This window comes from Oncorhynchus mykiss, chromosome 16, assembly GCF_013265735.2.
Source record: "Oncorhynchus mykiss isolate Arlee chromosome 16, USDA_OmykA_1.1, whole genome shotgun sequence".
Lineage (NCBI taxonomy): Eukaryota > Metazoa > Chordata > Actinopteri > Salmoniformes > Salmonidae > Oncorhynchus > Oncorhynchus mykiss.
The window spans coordinates 56322669-56344622 of NC_048580.1; the positions used below are offsets into that span (position 1 = coordinate 56322669).

General features: G+C 43.5%; 1 pseudogene; it reads right to left on the bottom strand.

The window, feature by feature from the left end:
• Nucleotides 1–22: 22 nt before the first annotated feature.
• Nucleotides 23–15872, bottom strand: LOC110491118 (annotated as a pseudogene).
• Nucleotides 15873–21954: the final 6082 nt, after the last annotated feature.

A 21954-nucleotide genomic window follows, 5' to 3' on the forward strand; every position in this document is an offset into this window, starting at 1 on the left:
CACACAAAAAAGTCCCTAATACCTACAGTATGTTGACTCTCATCTCATCTCTTATCCACCTGCCACCTCTAAGTGAGGAGGAGGAGATAAGGGAGGAGGCCCACACCCCCCTGGAGCAGGACAGCCTGATGCTGTCTGAAGACGGGAGTGACTCCCTGTCCCACGGCCTAAGGGGGGCCCACGTCTCTGGGAGGGCAAGGAGGACGAGGAGGAGGAAGAGCTGGTGGAGGGATTAGAAGAGGAGCTAGATGAGGAGAAGAAGACTGAGTTAGAGTCTCCCTGCCATGCCCAAACTTACAGGGACAGGTATCCCCCAAACCGCGGGCACCACGGGGGCGTCCACAGCGCCAACGGGCATGAGTCACAGGACAGGCTGCTCCAGCGTGATGCCCAACAGTGGCACAACCAGCGCAACAATCGCCAACGCAGCCGTCCCTGGCCCAGAAACAACTACTGACATATCTAATGTACCCCTGGTCCCAGGCAACTACTGACATCTCTAATGTACCCCTGGCCCAGAGACAACTACTGACATAGCTAATGTACCCCTGGCCCAGAATACACTAGCCTTACCCAAACTACAAGGCTATATAAGATACAATAATATACACAACTTTGGCCGCAAGACACCCACATGTGCTCCATGGCTCCCACCACTCACCACTCACTCCAACTACTGAAAACAATTACTGCTATGCACATTGCCACCTTCTACAATCACACACTTACAGTATTCTGGTTTCACTCATTCTGATTAGCTGGGGTCATGTTAATCAGATAAAAGGCTATATGTCAACAGGTCTACTCACCTCTACAATGGAAAGCCAGTAGTAGGCTATAACTACTGGCTGTAGGTCAAGTCAAACCTTAAGCTGCTTCACGCAAGGTTTCTCTATTGTAGGACAACAGATTTACTGGCCTTCAATCCCTAAGACATTTGTGTCTTTATTATTGCATTTATGCATATGATTACTTTAGGACTATTTGCACATTATGGTCAGAGCAGGAACCATAGGCTCTTTCTGGATCAACAAAAGTAGGAATGTCTACTTCTTAGTAACCTGCAATGGGAATTATTAATGCATCGGAATGTAATGTAATGTATATATTGAAGGGGCATGTGGTTATAATAAGTATTATTGATATTTTATTTCGTTTATTTAGATTTGTCAGTGTGTGGACTTGTTCTTCATTTCAGAAAAATGTTTTTAGTCCAGACTGTTTTTACTGAGAATATGTTTTTTTGGAGAGACACAGGTATGCAGACATCTACATGGTTATATATAAAGTATCAGTCAAAAGTTTGGACACACCTACTCATTCAAGGGTTTTTCTTTATTTTTGCTATTTTCTACATTGTAGAATAATAGTGAAGACATCAAAACTATGAAATGACACATATGGATTCATGTAGTAACCAAAAAAGTGTTAAACAAATCAAATCAAATGTATTTATATAGCCCTTCGTACGTCAGCTGATATCTCAAAGTGCTGTATAGAAACCCAGCCTAAAACCCCAAACAGCAAGCAATGCAGGTGTAGAAACACGGTGGCTAGGAAAAACTCCCTAGAAAGGCCAAAACCTAGGAAGAAACCTAGAGAGGAACCAGGCTATGAGGGGTGGCCAGTCCTCTTCTGGCTGTGCCGGGTGAAGATTATAACAGAACATGGCCAAGATGTTCAACTGTTCATAAATGACCAGCATTGTCAAATAATAATAATCACAGTAGTAGTCGAGGGTGCAGCAAGTCAGCACCTCAGGAGTAAATGTCAGTTGGATTTTCATAGGCGATCATTAAGAGTAGCAGCAAGTAGCAGCAAGTAGTCATCATGCCAGGTAGTCCTGAGGCATGGTCCTAGGGCTCAGGTCCTCAGAGAGAAAGAGAGAATTAGAGAGAGCATACTTAAATTCACACAGGACACCGGATAAGACAGGAGAAATACTCCAGATATAACAAACTGACCCTAGCCCCCTGACACATAAACTACTGCAGCATGAATACTGGAGGCTGAGACAGGAGGGGTCAGGAGACACTGTGGCCCCATCCGATGATACCCCCAGACAGGGCCAAACAGGAAGGATATAACCCCACCCACTTTGCCAAAGTACAGCCCCCACACCACTAGAGGGATATCTTCAACCACCAACCTACCATCCTGAGACAAGGCTGAGTATAACCCACAAAGATCTCCGCCACGACACAACCCAAGGGGGGGCGCCAACCCAGACAGAAAGATCACGTCAGTGACTCAACCCACTCAAGTGACGGCATGAAAGAGCACCAGTAAGCCAGTGACTCAGCCCCTGTATTACGGTTAGAGGCAGAGAATCCCAGTGGAGAGAGGGGAACCGGCCAGGCAGAGACAGCAAGGGCGGTTCGTTGCTCCAGAGCCTTTCCGTTTACCTTCACACTCCTGGGCCAGACTGCACTCAATCATATGACCCACTGAAGAGATGAGTCTTCAGAAAAGACTTAAAGGTTGAGACCGAGTCTGCGTCTCTCCCATGGGTAGGCAGACCATTCCATAAAAATGGAGCTCTATAGGAGAAAGCCCTGCCTCCAGCTGCTTGCTTAGAAATTCTAGGGAAAATTAGGAGGCCTGCATCTTGTGACCGTAGCGTACGTGTAGGTATGTACGGCAGGACCAAATCAGAAAGATAGGCAGGAGCAAGCCCATTTAATGCTTTGCAGATTAGCAGTAAAACCTTGAAATCAGCCCTTGCCTTAACAGGAAGCCAGTGTAGGGAGGCTAGCACTGGAGTAATGTGATCAAATGTTTTGGTTCTAGTAAGGATTCTAGCAGCCGTATTTAGCACTAACTGAAGTTTATTTAGTGCTTTATCCGGGTGGCCGGAAAGTAGAGCATTGCTGTAGTCTAACCTAGAAGTAACAAAAGCATGGATTAATTTTTCTGCATCATTTTTGGACAGAAAGTTTCTGATTATTGCAGTGTTACGTAGATGGAAAAAAGCTGTCCTTGAAACAGTCTTTAGATGTTCGTCAAAAGAGAGATCAAGGTCCATAGGTCCTTCACAGTTTTATTTGAGACGACTGTACAACCATCAAGATTAATTGTCAGATTCAACAGAAGATCTCTTTGTTTCTTGGGACCTAGAACAAGCATCTCTGTTTTGTCCGAGTTTAAAAGTGGAAAGTTTGCAGCCATTCACTTCCTTATGTCTGAGACACAGGCTTCTAGCGAGGGCAATTTTGGGGCTTCACCGTGTTTCATTGAAATGTACAGCTGTGTGTCATCCGCATTACAGTGAAAGTTAACATTATGTTTTCGAATGACATCCCCAAGAGGTAAAATATATAGTGAAAACAATAGTGGTCCTAAAACGGAACCTTGAGGAACACTGAAATGTACAGTTGATTTGTCAGAGGACAAACCATTCACAGAGACAAACTGATATATTTCTGACAGAAAAAATCTAAACCAGGCCATAACTTGTCCGTGTAGACCAATTTGGGTTTCCAATCTCCAAAAGAATGTGGTGATCGATGGTATCAAAAACAGCACTAAGGTCTAAGAGCACGAGGACAGATGAAGAGCCTCAGTCTGATGCCATTAAAAGGTAATTTACCACCTTCACAAGTGCAGTCTCAGTGCTACGATAGGGTCTAAAACCAGACTGAAGCATTTCGTATACATTGTTTGTCTTCAGGAAGGCAGTGAGTTGCTGCGCAACCGCTTTTTCAAAAATGTTTGAGAGGAATGGAAGATTCGATATAGGCCGATAGTTTTTTTATATTTTCTGGGTCAAGGTTTGGCAGACTCAGGACAACTGAGCTTTGAAGGAATACACAGATTTAAAGAGGAGTCCGTAATTTGCTTTCTAATGATAATGATCTTTTCCTCAAATAAGTTCATGAATTTATTACTGCTGAAGTGAAAGCCATCCTCACTTGGGGAATGCTGCTTTTTAGTTAGCTTTGCGACAGTATCAAAAAGAAATTTCGGATTGTTCTCATTTTCCTAAATTAAATTGGAAAAATAGGATGATCGAGCAGCAGTGAGGGCTCTTCGATACTGCACGGTACTGTCTTTCCAAGCTAGTCGGAAGACTTCCAGTTTGGTGTGGCGCCATTTCCGTTCCAATTTTCTGGAAGCTTGCTTCAGAGCTCGGGTATTTTCTGTATACCAGGGAGCTAGTTTCTTATGACAAATGTTTTTAGTTTTTAGGGGTGCAACTGCATCTAGGGTATTGCGCAAGGTTCAATTGAGTTCCTCAGTTAGGTGGTTAACTGATTTTTGTCCTCTGACATCCTTGGGTAGACAGAGGGAGTCTGGAAGGGCATCAAGGAATCTTTGTGTTGTCTGGGAATTTATGGCACGACTTTTGATGCTCCTTGGTTGGGGTCTGAGCAGACTATTTGTTGCATTTGCAAACGTAATAAAATGGTGGTCCGATAGTCCAGGATTATGAGGAAAAACATTAAGATTCACAACATTTATTCCATGGGACAAAACTAGGTCCAGAGTATGACTGTGACAGTGAGTAGGTCCAGAGACATGAGAACTCAATGAGGAACGCTGTATATGGCCCAGGAGGCCTGTAAACAGTAGCTATAAAAAGTGATTGAGTAGGCTGCATAGATTTCATGACTAGAAGCTCAAAAGACAAAAACGCCATATTTTTTGGGGTAAATTGAAATTTGCTATCGTAAATGTTAGCAACACCTCCGCCTTTGCGGGATGCACGGGGGATATGGTCACTAGTGTAACCAGGAGGTGAGGCCTCATTTAACACAGTAAATTCATCAGGCTCAAGCCATGTTTCAGTCAGGCCAATCACATCAAGATTATGATCAGTGATTAGTTCATTGACTATAACTGCCTTTGAAGTAAGGGATCTAACATTAAGCAGCCCTATTTTGAGATGTGAGGTATCGCGGTCTCTTTCAATAATGTCAGGAATGGAGGAGGTCTTTATCCTAGTGAGATTGCTAAGGCGTACACCGCCATGTTTAGTTTTGTCCAACCTAGGTCGAGGCACAGACACGGTCTCACTGGGGATAGCTGAGCTGACTACACTGACTGTGCTAGTGGCAGACTCCACTAAGCTGGCAGGCTGGCTAACAGCCTGCTGCCTGGCCTGCGCCCTATTTCCTTGTGGAGCTAGAGGAGTTAGAGCCCTGTCTATGTTGGTAGATAAGATGAGAGCACCCCTCCAGCTAGGATGGAGTCGGTCACTCCTCAGCAGTCCCAGAAAGAGGGCCAATTATCTACAAATTTAGGAGGGGCAGAAAACAGTTTTCAACCAGCAATTGAGTTGTGAGACTCTGCTGTAGAGCTCATCACTCCCCCTAACTGGGAGGGGGCCTGAGACAATTACTCGATGCCGACACATCTTTCTTTTTTCTTTTCTTTTTTTTTCTTTTTTTTGTGAATTTTACCCCATTTTTCTCCCCAATTTCGTGGTATCCAATTGTTTTAGTAGCTACTATCTTGTCTCATCGCTACAACTCCCGTACGGGCTCAGGAGAGACGAAGGTTGAAAGTCATGCGTCCTCCGATACACAACCCAACCAAGCTGCTTCTTAACACAGCGCGCATCCAACCTGGAAGCCAGCCGCACCAATGTGTCGGAGGAAACACCATGCACCTGGCAACCTTGCTTAACGCGCACTGCGCCCGGCCCGCCACAGGAGTCGCTGGTGCGGATGAGACAAGGACATCCCTACCGGCCAACCCCTCCATAACCCGGGCGAAGCTAGGCCAATTGTGCGTCGCACCACGGACCTCCCGGGCGCGGCCGGTTACGCCAGAGCCTGGGCGCGAACCCAGAGTCTCTGATGGCACAGCTGGCGCTGCAGTACAGCGCCCTTAACCACTGCGCCACCCGGGAGGCCGCCGACACATCTTTCTAGCTGATTTACACGCTGAAGCTATGTTGCGCTTGGTGACCTCTGACTGTTTCATCCTAACATCGTTGGTGCCGACGTGGATAACAATATCTCTATACTCTCTACACTCGCCAGATTTATTTTAGCCAGCATCATCTTCAGATTAGCCTTAACGTCGGTAGCCCTGCCTCCTGGTAAACAGTGTATGATCGCTGGATGATTAGTTTTAAGTCTAATACTGCGGGTAATGGAGTCGCCAATGACTAGGGTTTTCAATTTGTCAGAGCTAATGGTGGGAAGCTTCGGTGTTTCAGACCCCGTAACGGGAGGAGTAGAGACAGGTAAAGGCTCGGCCTCAGACTCCGACTCGCTGCTGTAACGATTGTCGTCGGGAGAAGGAGAAGAGGACCAAAGTGCAGCGTGGTACGTATTCAAAATAATTTTAATAAAGATGAATACTGAACAAAAACAACAAACCGACAGACGAACAGTTCTGTAAGGTGCAACAAACATACTAAACAGAAAATAACTACCCACAACCCATAGTGGGAGAACAGGCTGCCTAAGTATGGTTCTCAATCAGAGACAACGATAGCCAGCTGCCTCTGATTGGGAACCATACCAGGCCAAACACATAGAAATAGAAAACATAGAACACAACACATAGAATGCCCACCCCAACTCACGCCTTGACCAAACTAAAATAGAGACATAAAAAAGGAACTAAGGTCAGGAAGTGACAGCTGCTTAATGGGGAAAACCGGTTGAAAGTTTCTGTCGGCTGGTTGACACCGGTTGAGCATTCCTACAGCATTTCCCTCCAGAAGCCATGAGAAAGTTGTCCGGCTGCGGGGACCGTGCGGGGGGATTTATACTAACGTTACTATCTGTACTTACTGGTGGCACAGACGCTGTTTCATCCTTTCCTACACTTAAATTACCCTTGCCTAACGATTGCGTCTGAAGCTGGGCTTGCAGCACAGCTATCCTCGCCATAAGGCGATTGTTCTCCTGTATATTATGAGTACAGCTACTGCAATTATCATCATGTTAATGTTACTACTTAGCTTCGGCTGTTGGAAGTCCTGATGAACCATGTCCAGATAAAGAGTCCGGAGTGAAAAAGTTGAATGAAAAAAAAGTTGAGCGAGGAAAAAACGAAAAATATAAACGGTAATTAAAAAGAAAAAAAACGTAAAGTTGTCAGGTAGCAAAGTAAGGTTAGCAACAAAACGCACAGCAACACGTAAACAAGTCTGCAAGTTGCAAATCAAAATATATTCTATATTTGAGATTCTTCAAAGTAGTCACCCTTTGCCTTGATGACAGCTCTGCACACTCTTGGCATTCGCTCAACCAGCTTCATGAGGTAGTGCAATTTAATTAACAGGTGTGCCTTGTTAAAAGTACATTTGTGGAATTTCTTTCCTTCTTAATGCATTTGAGCCAATCAGTTGTGTTGTGACAAGGTAGGGGTGGTAAACAGAAGATAGCCCTGGCAAAAGACCAATTCCATATTTTGTCAAGAACAGCTCAAATAGGCAAAGTGAAATGACAGTGCATCATTACTTTAAGACATGAAGGTCAGTCAATCTGGAACATTCAAGAAAGTTGAAAGTTTCTTCAAGTGCCGTCGCAAAAACCATCAAGCGCTATGATGAAACTGGCTCTCATGAGGACCGCCACAGGAAAGGAAGACCCAGAGTTACCTCTGTTGCAGAGGATAAGTTAACTCTTTAATTCTGTGAATAACAGTTGTATCTTTTATCAATGTTTATTATGAGTATTTCTGCAAAATCACAGATAAGTTAACTGAGTTAACTGCACCTCAGATTGCAGGCCAAATAAATGCTTCACACAGTTCAAGTAACAGACACATCTCAACATCAACTGACCGTTCGGAACGACCGTTCCGCAGGTGCATGTTCATTAATTGTTTATGGTTCATTGAACAAGCATGGGAAACAGTGTTTAAACCCTTTACAATGAAGATCTGTGAAGTTATTTGGTTTTTTACGAATTATCTTTGAAAGACAGGGTCCTGAAAAAAGGATGTTTATAAATATATGTGTCAGCATCATAAAGACGCAGTATATTCATGTCTTGTTTCTGTCATTACAGATATCACACATAGAATATCCCCATGTGTTATGAAGAGAATGTGACAAATCAATATTACTCTTACTGCATACACACAGGCATGCGCACACACACACACACACAGGCATCAAAGAGTTTAATATTGCATGCCTTTGCACTGCTCTCAGCCCCCTAGTTGTGGGCTGATCTCTCTCCTTCCACTGATTGTCCTCCAGTTGATTGTAACACATTTTTGATTGTAGCATCCACACAAGACAAGGAATACAGCACCTCATACCAAGTATAACCTATTCAGGCTGTTTGGAAGTGTTTGTCACACCCCTTTGTTTTCACTGTCTCTATACTGTATGTGTACTGCCGTTTTACTGTCAACCTCAGTGATTCACAAAGCAGATCCTCAAGTCTCCCTGTACAGGCAGGATTTTGTTCTAACCATCACTTGTCCGTGCTCAACTGATCACTTCATTTATTGGCTAATCACGTGTGGAACTTGTGGCTTCCGTATTTCTCTTTCATTTCAAAAGGACTCACAGCTGTAGCAACTGTCACATGGGAAGCGTTTACACATGCAGCCCAATACTGATCTTTTTTTCACTAATTGGTATTTTGACCAATCAGATCAGCTCTGAAAAAGATATGTGATTGGAAAAAATATCAGAATTGGGCTGCCTGTGTAAACACAGCAATGATGTCATATACCTGCATGGTTAGTCTATGAACATATCAGTTGGGGATATTGTGGAACAAAGACCTGCATGAACAGGGATCCATGCGGACCATGTCTGGGACGAACTGGTCTACTACTTCCATGTCTAATAGGTAACTTTATCTAGAGTTCGGTATTTGTTTTTAAAAATTACAGCATGATTGAAAAAATCTGAAAGAAAATCTATGCAAGTGTTGCATGAAACTTGTTTTTCTGCAGTTTTTCTATACTTTATTAATGCATCGATTCTGATTCTCCTTGTTCTTTCTTAGTAATATTCTTGTCGTTATGGACAATTCTCTGTTTGTAAAAAGCATTGAGTCACTCTTCCAAGTTACAAATCAAACACCACTATTAACCTTTTAAAAAACAGAAAGCATCTCAAATATGGAATAACCTGACAGAATAATCTATTGAATTTGATCTTTCACTCAACATGAAATGAATGAGTAATGTGGATACAGGTGTCAACACTTTGCATTCCCAAGAAAAAGGAAGAAATAACAGTTCAGTACCTTCCCTAGAATTCTCTTTTAATGATAAACTGATTTCCAAAAAAAGGTTTTACTTTAGAATCAAATGTGTTCCATTGAGCACAGTTTGGATCTTATTTATTTATTCCTACTACCTCCTTGACCTCGTGTGTGTGTGTGTGTGTGAGTGATGACTTGCATGTCTTAGGTCACTAAGCTACTTTCACTGTACTTTGGCGGAACATGATTTACAAAGCAGACCAATGTAGTAATTGATCAAAATAAATACAAAATAAACTGTTTATTTATGAAGCACATTTTTTTTTAAAGGGTTACAGTTTCCTCTGTCTTACATTCTGTATGCAATAAAACGCCTTAGCCTATTTGGACTTCCACTGTGTGTAAGTAGAAAAAAATTGCACTAATTGATTTGTTGATGGTTGCTTTGTAATGCAATAGCTGCACTAAATATAACCATGTATTATCTATCACAGTGTGCTAGCGTGAACAAGACATTTCCAGCCTGATGCTGTAAAGCATGCTTTCCATTTAAGAATTCCTTTTAAAAATGCTAAGTAAAATACGACTAAGTGAGATAAACATGACATTTTATGTACTTTTACGTACTGCTGCTGTGCTTTCTTGAATGTTATTGTTGTTAGGACACCGATCTTGTCCATGATGTTGATATCAGAACCTTTGTTGGGTTATGAACTGTTAGTTTTTTTTAAGGTGTCGAAGTTGGTTTTATTCACTTCATATATATGTCAATGTAGCAAACATCACATTCCAATATACTCATCATACCCAGCTGACTGAAGAAAGAACACATCACATCTACCAGGTATTCAATGTATTGGTCTCTTTAGCCAATTTTCTTTACTGGCTTAACACGGTTAACTCAAATGAATAAAATAAAAATTAAATACACAATGACATCACACTATCACTTTTCTCTGTTGGTGTTTAGGGCCAGCTTTTGTTTGGTTACTGTGGCTCTTTGAAATATGTGTAGACTTGGAGCTCACATGATGATCCATACCTTCCCTCCCCAGACAGACATCAGAACCCCTCAATTCTCCTGTAGTTAAAGCAGACAGCTACAGTGCCTTGCGAAAGTATTCGGCCCCCTTGAACTTTGCGACCTTTTGCCACATTTCAGGCTTCAAACATAAAGATATAAAACTGTATTTTTTTGTGAAGAATCAACAATTTGGCTCCATCCATCTTCCCATCAATTTTAACCATCTTCCCTGTCCCTGCTGAAGAAAAGCAGGCCCAAACCATGATGCTGCCACCACCATGTTTGACAGTGGGGATGGTGTGTTCAGCTGTGTTGCTTTTACGCAAACTTTAAACAACACTTTTTATAGGATATCTTTAAGAAATGGCTTTCTTCTTGCCACTCTTCCATAAAGGCCAGATTTGTGCAATATACGACTGATTGTTGTCCTATGGACAGAGTCTCCCACCTCAGCTGTAGATCTCTGCAGTTCATCCAGAGTGATCATGGGCCTCTTGGCTGCATCTCTGATCAGTCTTTTCCTTGTATGAGCTGAAAGTTTAGAGGGACGGCCAGGTCTTGGTAGATTTGCAGTGGTCTGATACTCCTTCCATTTCAATATTATCGCTTGCACAGTGCTCCTTGGGATGTTTAAAGCTTGGGAAATATTTTTGTATCCAAATCCAGCTTTAAACTTCTTCACAACAATATCTCGGTCCTGCCTGGTGTGTTCCTTGTTCTTCATGATGCTCTCTGCGCTTTTGACGGACCTCTGAGACTATCACAGTGCAGGTGCATTTATACGGAGACTTGATTACACACAGGTGGATTGTATTTATCATCATTAGTCATTTAGGTCAACATTGGATAATTCAGAGATCCTCACTGAACTTCTGGAGAGAGTTTGCTGCACTGAAAGTAAAGGGGCTGAATAATTTTGCACGCCCAATTTGTCAGTTTTTGATTTGTTAAAAAAGTTTGAAATATCCAATAAATGTCGTTCCACTTCATGATTGTGTCCCACTTGTTGTTGATTCTTCACAAAAAAATACAGTTTTATATCTTTATGTTTGAAGCCTGAAATGTGGCAAAAGGTCGCAAAGTTCAAGGGGGCCGAATACTTTCGCAAGGCACTGTACATCACCTACTGTGGCTGAATGTGTGGAACAATCTGTTACCTGTCTGTACTTGTGTTTTCCCATCTCGAAGTTCATCTTCATTTTCTCTGGGTCCTCTGCCTCGTCCGTGTCTAGTTTCTGATTGGTCACAGGGATGTACTCCAGGATATTCTGGACGTCAGGCTTGAAGCCTATGTCTATCATGGGGTCAGCCTTGTCCAGTACCACGTAGGTACAGTGGCCCAGGACCAGGTATCTGTTCTCCACTACGTCTATCAGATGACCCGGGGTGGCTATCACTATCTGGAACACACAAACAAAAACATATTTACTCAGACATCACATGCATGCGTCTTCATATTGGCATTATTATTGTGCATGTGTGTGTGCGCCCGTGTTTTCTAGTGTCTGACCTCGCAGCCCATCCGGAGGCGGAAGCCCTGGTCCTCCCTGGAGATACCTCCGATGACGGCCACGGTGCAGATCCCCAGAGGTTTACCAAACTTAAGGGTCTCCTCCTCGATCTGCTGGGCCAGCTCACGGGTGGGGGCCAGGATCACTGCATACGGACCCTGGTCCGAGTCCTCCATCCTACATTAACAGGGGAAAGCTGAGTTGAGAAGATGTGGTTCGATAGAAGGACATGCAACTCTTGGCAGAGTAGTGAGGGATAACACTCTGGCTGGGGAGGTGGCCTCACCTTTCATCCTTGGGCAGGGTAGTGATCCAGACCAATAGAGGGATGAGGAAAGCAGCTGTTTTACCGCTACCAGTCTCAGCCACGCCGATGATGTCACGGTTCTGTAGGCCAATGGATATAGCTTGTCTCTGGATAGGCGTTGGATCCTGGGTAACAAGGGAAACATTTTAATACAGCAAGTACTGGCTTCAGTGCTGATCAGGGAAAGACCCAAGTTTTATTGGTCACATACACATATTTAGCAGATGTTATTGCGGGTGTAGCAAAATGTTGTGTTCCTAGCTCCAACAGTGCTGTAATATCTAACAATTCACACAAATCTAAAAAGTAAAATAATGGAATTAATATAGAAATATTAGGACGAGCAATGTCAGAGTCCAGAATATAAATACATATATGTATATGATGGGATGTAGAGACATTGCAGTACATGGATAGAATATATACTTTGCTGGAGAATACATGGATATAATAGTATTGTACAACAATAGTTGAATAGGATGGACTTGACTAGAAAACAGTATATACACGTATGAAATGGGTAAAACAGTATGTGAACATTATTAAAGTGACCAGTGTTCCATGTCTACGTACTTAGGGCAGCAGTCTAAGGTGCAGGGTTGAGTAACCGGGTGGTAGCCGGCTAGTGGCCGTAACTAGTTCAGGACTGGGTACGTGTGTGTCTGTGTGTGTGCATCTGAAGTCTTCACAGCTGAGCTTGTAGCCACAGTTGTCAATGACCTCCACGATGTGTGGGGGCAGGTTGTACTCCTTCCAGTTCCTGATGGGGTGGGGGATCTTGCCACCCTTTGTGGGGATACTGTAATCCTCCCTGAAGATACGCCCGTCCCTGTCCGCCATCTCCTCAAGCTTCTTCTGGGACCAGTGTCTGTCATCCCACCACTGCTTGGCCTCCTTCTTCCACACCTTCTTCAGCCGCACCCTGATAAGCAGGAGGGGAGGGCAGAGATTAGAGGGCGACAATGAATCGGTTTTTAGCTGTTTCTGTAAATTAAAGATATATATTTGATGTGTTAGAGAGCATGGTAGTTTGTCAGGTGTGTTATTGTGTGTGTGACTCACTCCTCCTGTTCCTCCAGTGTGCGTCTCGTCTCCATCATGTTCACGTAGAAATGTGACGGATCTCTCTTCTGCTGCTTCAGGTCAATACCAGCTATGAAGCCGCGCCCATACAGCTGGACCTGGTGCTTCTCCTTATAACTGAGACAGAGGCAGAGAGGGAGAGAAGTTGGGGAGAGAGAAGAGAGCAGTTGAAAGCCAAATATCTATTTAAGGAGCAAAGTGATTAAAGGTTGTAACCAGGTGTTACCCCACCATGGACGTAACCAAAAAAGGATATCTATAACACCATGTTTGTGAAACTGTGACTTTATCGTCCCAGCGTTTATATGCAGAATCACATGGGGTTGTAGTCGGTAGAAGTGTCTTCAGAGGCGTCCCCCTCAAAGACAAACTTTCTGTCGTTCAGGTGGCGTGTCCGCCAGCGCTTCTTAGTCCCGCTCCTGGTTGGACAGAGACAGACAGATGTGAGAAGGCACAGTACACCTGCTCAAACACTTAGTTCAACCAACCATATCAAAGCTTGTGATTTAACTAAATCAGAGAATCCCCACTGAGAATGATTTTTAGTCCAGGGTCGTATTCACTAGGCACCCAACACATGAAAAAAGACAAACAGGGTGGGACTACATTACATTGTTCAATAAGAAACTTTGTTTTAATGTTTTGTTGCAAAATGTTTTGCTAGTGTGCACGAATGAATACAACCAATAAATGGACTTAGCCTGTGTTCCTGAAGCCGGCCCAAGGTAGAACCTCAATCTCCAGACTAACCTTGATGGCCTGGAGCTCCTTGCCCTTATCTTTCCTCTCTCTGATCTTCTGTCTTCCGTCGTCCGCTTGATCCCCGTTGTTCTCACGCTCCATCCTCTCTCTCCGTTCTCATCTGTCCCTTTTCTGGGGGTCCTCCGGGAAACGGACAGACAAACCTCTGGGCTCACAATAAGTGTCAAACAGTATGATACCAGAGACCTATGCTGTGTTCAGTGGGGTGCAACATTACTGAACGTTCAGATAGAAATACATGATGTAGAATAGACATGCTTCTCTGTCATGTAGAATAGGGAATCATTTAAGCTCTTTAGAATACATTTCTGTCAGCAACTTTCAGAATGTTGCAACCTGACTTTCCACCTCCAACTCACCCATCACCTTCCTCCTGACTAACCCCAAGCCCCTCCTACTCACCCATCACCTTCCTCCTGACTAACCCCAAGCCCCTCCTACTCACCCATCACCTTCCTCCTGACCAACCCAAGCCCCTCCTACTCACCCATCACCTTCCTCCTGACTAACCCCAAGCCCCTCCTACTCACCCATCACCTTCCTCCTGACTAACCCCAAGCCCCTCCTACTCACCCATCACCTTCCTCCTGACTAACCCCAAGCCCCTCCTACTCACCCATCACCTTCCTCCTGACCAACCCCAAGCCCCTCCTACTCACCCATCACCTTCCTCCTGACTAACCCCAAGCCCCTCCTACTCACCCATCACCTTCCTCCTGACTAACCCCAAGCCCCTCCTACTCACCCATCACCTTCCTCCTGACTAACCCCAAGCCCCTCCTACTCACACATCATCTTCCTCCTGACTAACCCCAAGCCCCTCCTACTCACCCATCATCTTCCTCCCGATGTCCTGGAAAATCCTCCTCTTTTTCCTGTCCTCATCGATAGTGTTCTTCCTCTCCTCAGTCTGCTGCTGCCTCCTTTTCAGAGCCTCCGCCTCACGCTCTGCCTTGGACAGGAACTTGGGCTGAGAGAAAAAAAGAAAGAGGGGGAGAGAAATAAAGGGAAAGAGGTTTTAAAAGAAGCTAGAAGCTAGAAGCTAGAAGCTCTTCTAGAGAGAGTGGCTGTACCTAAGAGAGAGTCGCCATCACAACTCAAGATACATAACTAAGTGGTAGCTAGCTTGGCTTTGGAGAGACTATTCCCTTGTCTAACCTTTCCTTTCTTCTTTTTCTCATCATCTTCCTCTTTTTTCAAATCCTTCTCCCTCTTTATCCTGTCCTTGGACTTGGGGGAGACGCTTCTGTAAGGAGACGCAACCACTCAAGTTGAAAAGGTGAAGAAAAAAGCTCTGATAATGGCTCTGCATATTATGTGAGGGACGTTTTAAGACACAAAGCGTGAGTGTTCCAGATACACACATTCTGCTGAGAATATCAGATCTTTATAACGCCTACAGAAGTTAGCGTCTCTGGGTGATCTTGTAATCTGCTCAGGCCTGCACCCAATAGTCACCCTGTGACTTAAACAGCAGTCTGACTCAAGCCTACACACCTGGATTTCTTACTGTGGTTTTTGTCTCTGCGGTGAATGTCCTTGCGACCCCTCTCTCTGTCCTTGTCCCGGTCATGCTCCTTCTCGCTCTCCTTGTCCTTCAGACGGCGATCTCTGGAGGGGAAAGAAAGGTCAGATACATAGAAATATTACCAACTTGTGATACACATTTTTAGAAACCCACTGAACACCTTTCACATACAGTGGGAAGATACCAGATACCAGACATTGTTCGCTAGACAGAATAGTTGACAGTTTTTCAAGCCATATCGTGGTGAACATCTACTCACTTCAACCAAAAGGTCGAGAGGATTCTGGCTACTTGTTCGCATGCACCCACTACCAGCAATGCATCATTCAAACCTTTCTGCTGATTTGGATCGGTTGCGTTCACGAGAGCGTTGGCGTGGTTTCCGGTCCATGGATGGGGAGCCTTTGCATTTCCGCTCCTTATCCTTGACTCCTGAGGTCTCTGCTGCATGGTTCTTCTTGTCGGTCGATTCACCAGCCATCTGAGAGGAAAGAAGGAGTTCTGAGTTGTAGGTCCTCAAGTCCATGTTGCCATTGTCTCAGTGTATTAGGTCACCAACCCCCATGAACTTCTTATTGTCTTCCTTTAATCGATTTCATGTCCGACACCTAATGGTGTTACCATCATCCTATCAACTAGCTAATCATCAAATACAATGATAATTTTAGTTAAGTGTTTAGTGATGGAATAAATCACACTCCACGACTAGCCCTTGATCATGACTCTCAGTTCCATTACATTACACATACGAGGCATTGGACAAAGGAGTCTTCTGTAGGGAGTTATGTTAAAGCCGTGATGCTTGGTCTGAACAGTAACACGCATCGCTTGTGATATGGTTTTGGAAGCATATCTTCATATCGGCTAGAAATTATTTCCAAAAAAACAAAAGGTTAAATTGATACACAGCTTTATAGGGTTAGGGTTCACACACGGCCATATTTACATATTGCAGCGCTTGTTTAGGGAAAACTGACGTAAGACCGTGTGGACTATCTGTGTTAATTAGCTATACGCGTCTACGAACACCTGTGTGTAAACGGAAGAGACGCCACAAACACGTTGTGACTGAAAAAGACTGTCGGCTAAAACGGTTTTAAAACAGTGTACACAGTAAGTGTGTATTTTGCATTTGTGAAAATATTTTTGTGATATGAAAGTAGATGGATTTGTTTCTAGAACCGTAGAACAATTGAGAATCGGTTCACGTTTAGATGGACCGATTAGCTTCCAGAGCTAATTGACCCTTTAAACAGAACATGTGGCTGAGGTCCTTGGACTAAAGTCATTTTAGAGAGGCTCCTTTAGTCCAATATTGGGCTCTCCATAACTATACTGAACAAACATGTCAACGCAACATGCAACAATTTACACATTTTTACTGAGTTACAGTTTATACGACGCCACAGGAAATTAACAGCGGATTCAGAGTTTGGGAATTGTAGTTTCTGAGTTTAGCGCACAGGTGTAAAATAACCGGGGTCGTTGAACAGTGGAGTTCATCCATACCTCATACAGTAGTTTCACATTTCAATGTCGCATGCCCAAGTACAAGTACAGTGAAATGCCTTTCTTGCAACAATGCAATCAATAACAATATTACTAGAAAAAAACATGAGAAATAAGAATAACAAATACACAATAAAGTAAGTAGGTAAGCATACTATTTACAGGAAATATTTAAAAAGTCAGTTCCAATACCATATTTACATGGGAAAGGATACTGATGTGATGGAGTTAGATACACTACCGTTCAAAAGTTTGGAGTCACTTAGAAATGTGCTTGTTTTGTCGCCTCTTCACTGTTAACGCTGAGACTGATGTTTTGCAGGTAGTATTTAATGAAGCTGCCAGTTGGAGAGGCATCTGTTTCTCAAACTAGACACTCTAATGTATTTGTCCTCTGGCTCAGTTGTGCACCGGGGCCTCCCACTCCTCTTTCTATTCTGGTTAGGGCCAGTTTGTGCTGTTCTGTGAAGGCGTTGTACGAGATTCAGTTTCTTGGCAATTTCTCACATGGAATAGCCTTCATTTCTCAGAACAAGAATAGACTGACGAGTTTCAGAAGAAAGTTATTTGTTTCTGGCCATTTTGAGCCTGTAATCGAACCCACAAATGCTGATGCTCCAGATAATCAACTAGTCTAAAGAGGGCCAGTTTTATTGCTTCCTTAATCAGAACAACACTTTTCAGCTGTGCTAACATAATTGCAAAAGGGTTTTCTAATGATCAATTAGCCTTTTAAAATGATAAACTTGGATTAGCTAACACAACGTACCATTGGAACACAGGAGTGATGGTTGCTGATAATGGGCCTTTGTAAGTCTATGTAGATATTCCATTAAAAAATCAGCCGTTTCCATCTACAATAGTCATTTACAACATTAACAATGTCCACACTGTATTTCTGATCAATTTGATGTTATTTTAATGGACAAAAATATAGTGCAAGTATTTAAAGAAAAGGTCAATAAATATACAAGGTCAACTCTGTCCGTGTAGCTATTTTGTTCAATATTTTTCAGTCATATTGCTTGGGAATAAAAGCTGCTCAAAAGCCTGTTGGTGTCATACTTGATGCACTGGTACCTCTTGCCATGTGGCAACAGAAAAAATAGTATTTGGCTTGGGTGGTTTAGGTCTTTGAAGTTTTTCCGGGTCTTTCTTCCACAACGTCTGAATATCGAGGGCGGTGCTATTGCCATACCAAGCAGTGATGCAGTCAGTCAATATGCTCTCAATGGTACAGCTGTATAACCTTTTCATGATTTGAGGGCCCATGCCAAACTGTTTCAACCTCATGAGAGGAAAGAGGTACTGTCGCGCCTTCTTCACGACTGCTTTGTGTGTTTGGACCATTTTAAGTCTTTAGTGATTTGGACACCAAGGAACTTGAAGCTGTCTACCTGCTCCACTGCCGCCCGTTAATGTGGACGGTTGGCGTGCCGTTTCCTGTAGTCCATGATCAGCTCCTTGGTCTTGCTGACGTTGAGGGAGAGGTTTTTCCTCCGGCACTACACTGCCAGGTCAGTGGTTTCAGCATTGTGTTAAAACCATTTTCATTACACCTCCCCAGAAACACTGGTACAAGATAAGTAATAATTTCACTGTAAGGTCTACCTGTTGTATTTGGCGCACGTGACAAATAAACATTGATTTGATTTGATCATGGCCTGCGTGGTAAATCATTGAGCTGTTATGCACTTTTGAAACACAAGGTGGCAAACTTGCTTAAATGTGTTTTCAACCAGACATCAGAAACTGCTCTAGTCTGTTGCTCTCTGATATATACAGTCAAGTAAACGATGTAGTGGCCCATGTAAACAACCTCACATAGCCTATGGATACAGTAGGCCAGATATAAAGGGTTTTACACATGTATTAATTGAAGATCCCCAAGAGAATAATCATTATATTATGAGATGCAGCCTGTTTGGCCCCTAGTTTGCTTTGTTAATCCCTGGTCTGCCATCTAAATGGAACAAACAGTACATGGAATCTGGGTCTTGAGCAATTTTCAGCAAATTGGTATGTAAACACAGCCCCTCACTCACACAACTAACTTGAAGATTTCATTATTTTTAGGTAATGGGTGTGATATGTGTTCAATAGTTTGATAATCTGTGTTCCCCTTCCTTTGAGAGAAGAACACTCCCTTTGAGTAGTCTTATTACAATGCTCTGGAGAACAGAACGGAAACATTCTATCAATAGAATATCAATTAATTAGGCCTACGTTTGTTGGAATGAATTTGTGGCATTCCCCTTCTATATTTCTCTGCCTTTGGTAACAATGAAAGAAAAGGAAATCGCCACCTAACTGTGTATCGCCTAATATTGGAAGGGCTTCTAGCTCCCCATTCATGTGCAATATCAGGAAACAGGTAGGTGGTAGAGACAGATGGAGGGTGAGGGAAATAGAGACAGCCCAGCTCTATTTTGCCAAGTGAGATTTAATCAGCCCTCTGTTAGTGTAGAGCCTGTAGAGATGGTTCCAGTCAGTGAATGGCAGGGGTTTCTCTCAGAACCAATTCATGCTTGGTTGCCGCTCACCTCTCCCCCATTTGTCCTTGGAGTTATTGTTCCCGCTTTACCCTCACTGCCACTAGAATCATGGGACCTCCTCTCCCTATCTCACTAAAAGCCACATGCCCCATTCCCTCCACCCCCACCCTCTGCCTACTGTCTCTGCACTGTAGTCAGCAGATTTTAAAAAGAGAATGGCTCTCTCTGTGATTGAGTGTAATTTTATCGGGATGAACTAATTGAGGGATGATTTGTTGTATCTGCCATTTGGATCCACAATCCCACAGCCACTCCCACATAGGACACACACACAAGCAGGCAGGAACAGCAAGGCATAAAATTAGTATAGGTGACAGTAAGTTGATGGCTTTTGCAGGGTTTGTCAGAGTATCAATGTCACTGTACTGTAACACTCTTCCTATCAGGCCTCTCAAAATGTACTATAGTCTGTGCAAGGGAAACACAGAGTTTGGAGACAGCCTCGCCAGGCACTGAGATGAGAGAGGAGCTGATTCTTATTCTGGGCCTGTCTTTGGCTCCAGGGGAGGTTGAGAGAGAGGTGTGGAGCAGCTACGGTGGGGAAACTATATCAGCATGGAGGCAGATCAAAGTTGATGCTAACCAGGGGTGAAACTGACAAATACAAAGGGTGAATTATACAATGGTTGTTCACTAGGTTGCATAGTAACGGTGGATCCTGTTATGAATATGGGGTAAGGCGGTTAATGAGAATCTTTCTCTCTTTGAATTTTGTTTAGTCTTTTCTCATCTGTGGACAAAAGAGGAGAAGTAATAAAAGGTGAAAATGAGGCACAAGTGTAGACAGGGTTAATACTGTATCTCCACATTCATACACAGCTTCAGTGTCACTGTTGTAAAACAAAGCTATGTACATCTACCAAACGCTACGTATCGACATTTGAAGTGTAATGGGATATAGGCTCTGTAGGTAGTGACAAAAGACATCTCAAGGTGAAGGATTTCCTCACAAAAGAGTGTATGGACACATCAAGGTCAACGACATGATTGTGCATGTTTTGGTGTATGAAAAACCTCAGCAGATAGTTCACAAACACACACACACATTTTATGCAATCCTACTGTTGCTATGACTACCTAGTTCTTGCCACAAAATACATTCTCTGACAAAGAGAGATTTGAGAGAAAATGTCATGTTCTTTGCTTGCTCCTGACTAAATCATAATAAGTACGGAGTGAAAATTAAACAAAGTCTCCTACAAGCTATATCATCAACCTGATACCGTGTGTTCTTACTGGATGGATGTTCCTTCCTGCTTCTCCTGTGTGAGGAAGGAATGCCTCATTCCCAGAGAAATGTCCAGAGGTCATACATCTTGGCAGAGGGCTCTGTCTTTTTCAAGGGCATATAATCATCAAACAGCAAAGTGGACAATTTGTTGTGCAGTGTACACTGTTGGCATCCAATAGCTACAGGGTAGCTGCAGTTGTCTGTTCTACAGTATGTGTTGTATGCTGTAGTGAGTAGCCAACACAAGAACTGGCATGAACTGGATAGCACACAGGTGACTCTCCATGAATATTCGAATGCGATTGGGAATTCTAACTGACCTAATTAGCTTCTGTTTATCCAGAAAGCTTAATTCACCTCTGTTATGGTACAGGGTCTGCCTTGTGGGATCATTGGTCATTTTGCAGGATCGTTCGGTGCATTAGTTCGGTGCACGTCAATACTATAGGCTTTTGAACCAGAGGACATCAATGATTGGTTGTATAGGGCGATGTAGTGTTGATTAGTGTTACATTTTGAAGAAGCCCTTCCAAAATCATTCAATAGTTTCATATTTTTTTGGTACTTTGAAATGCACACAAATGGTGGATTGCTGATCTATCCATTTAAACCTATGCACACCTTCGTCTTGATTCAAGGGCATGCAGGAAAGATAAGCCATGCTATTGTTTAAGGGAAATTAGGACTATGATGCAAACTAGACAAAACAAAACCTGCAATCAGAAGATGAGCCACAGTTACTTGACCTGACCTCCATATATCTATCTATACACCTCAAACCTCCAACATCAACATCAACCTCCTGCCCTCATTCCTTTCCCACGTACAAAACCCCCCACCCCCAACACGCCCAGTGCTCCAACCCCCACCCCTTATACTCCGATGCCAAGCTTGGTTGTCTAATTAAACGGCTAAATAAGTGCATTCACTGTGAACATGCTTGCGGGGCTTGCCAAACTGGGGATGGGGGAGGATGGAAAGGTGATGCGGGGGCAGGATGGGTAAACTTATGGGGTCTCTGTAGTAGGGCAGAGAGAGAGGGTTTGCCTGGGGGTCACATAGGAGGACATCAATCCAGCAGACGTGAACAGAGTGCAGGCATGTGTGAGCCAACAGGGCCACTGCTGTTCACCTATGTCGGCTACACATGGGAATGGGAGATATGCGGAGTACACAGCATAAACTGCTTAGTGGTATACACAGGACAGAGATGCACACACACATGCAAACAGATTAAAGGAACCCCGTAGGACTGAACGTACAAACACATGGGTACGAGACGATGATGCAGTGTTCAGGCCATAGCACACATT